This window comes from Pholcus phalangioides, unplaced genomic scaffold (genome assembly GCF_987345545.1).
Source record: "Pholcus phalangioides strain wild (caught in Gottingen) unplaced genomic scaffold, Ppha-v1.0 ptg000001l_1, whole genome shotgun sequence".
NCBI classification, from domain to species: Eukaryota; Metazoa; Arthropoda; class Arachnida; order Araneae; family Pholcidae; genus Pholcus; species Pholcus phalangioides.
The window spans coordinates 5,713,009-5,714,532 of NW_028301594.1; the positions used below are offsets into that span (position 1 = coordinate 5,713,009).

Consider the following 1,524-nt stretch of genomic DNA (forward strand, 5'->3'; position numbering starts at 1 on the left):
CGGTTGAAATTTTCTAGGATATACCAGGTAAGGTAGGGCCTCCGAAAAACCACTTGGCCCGGGGACCATACTCTTAAGACGGCCCTGACTGCATCTTCTCCTAAAGGAGGACGCCTGGTAACACTACCCCTAATTGCGGCCCTGTCTGTGGTACAATAGGACAGTGATTCTCAAACTTAGCAAGCCCGTGGCCCGCGGTTTCATTCATTTCTGTAAGTGGAAGGCGCAGTCTAACACAAGACTAACGGAAAATGAAACGGCTGATCATTCGCGGCCCGGTATGAATGATGTCAGGCCCGGTATCGGGCCGCCACCCGGCGGTTGAGAAACACGTCTTAATTATATATATATTCCACATTTAAAAACGCAACACGTTTCGCACACTTCCAGATGGACTTTTTCTTTGATACGTGCTGCCATCTATACTTCTTTCTCAAAACCATATATCGCCAGATTTTTTTTTTTTTAATTCTTCCTGAATCTCGATAATTCACAAAACGTGTTTTAATGACACCAGCGGAAATATAAAAAACGAAAAAAAGAATCAAAAATTTTAAATATATGCTCATCTTTCAATTATTAAATTGTTTATGAATATACTATATCCCTGTATCATCAATTCCCACATGGTCTAGTGGTTAGGATACCTGGCTCTCACCCAGGAGGCCCGGGTTCGATTCCCGGTGTGGGAAATAATTTTTTTTTTCTTCCTTCCGATTTCATTTTTTTACGTTTTCAGAACATAAAATTTACTCAAATGTTTTTCTTCCAATTACCGATTCACGACACGAGGGTGTCACCAAAGCGCTTCCATCGAACATGGGTTGAATTGCCGTAAGGTTAAAAACTTCCAGGTTTGCGTGTTGACCGGATTTGGACTATTAAAGTTTGATAAAAGATTTTTTACGAAACGTGAAACAATCAATATAATACCGGGATTGCACTATAAAAGTTTCGTGAAACCTCTTTGATAAAACTTGAAGAGAATGCAACTACACTGACGCGGGACCTGCATTAATTACTTCTTGTTGGGATAAACACTATCTTTAAGAATTTTAACTCATGGACTTTTAAATATGGAGTTGAAAATTTTCGTACGTGTATAGCATTGCAATATTTAACTAAATTGATAGCATTCTAACTTTTCAGAATTGATTTTCAGCATTTTGGCTTCTAGAATAAGTGAAAACAGGGATTATATCGTACTCAGGGCGGGTCTAGGGTTATGCGGCCCATAGGCGGAGATAGACTTGAAAGTCTGGGGGCCACGATGATTGCTGGGGGGATCATGATGATGATGATGCACCCACCACCCTCCGTATTTCCGCCCATGGCTGCGGCTACACGGGTATAGAAAGTTCGCGAAATCAAGGTTAAGAAGAAAAAATTGCGGAAAAAAAAATTAGATGTATATTGATGGGATAATATTTGTAGAGGAAAACTAATTGTTTTGATGCATGACATATTCAAATATTCGAGTTTTACGAGTCATTTTACTTTTGGGGTTATACGCCAGAGGGGTGT

General features: G+C 40.0%; 1 non-coding gene across 1 annotated transcript; it reads left to right on the plus strand.

Moving 5' to 3' along the window:
• The first annotated feature begins 620 nt into the window (after window positions 1-620).
• TRNAE-CUC (transfer RNA glutamic acid (anticodon CUC)) lies at window positions 621-692 on the plus strand. Its single transcript has one exon. It is a non-coding gene; the product is annotated as a tRNA-Glu (tRNA).
• Window positions 693-1,524: the final 832 nt, after the last annotated feature.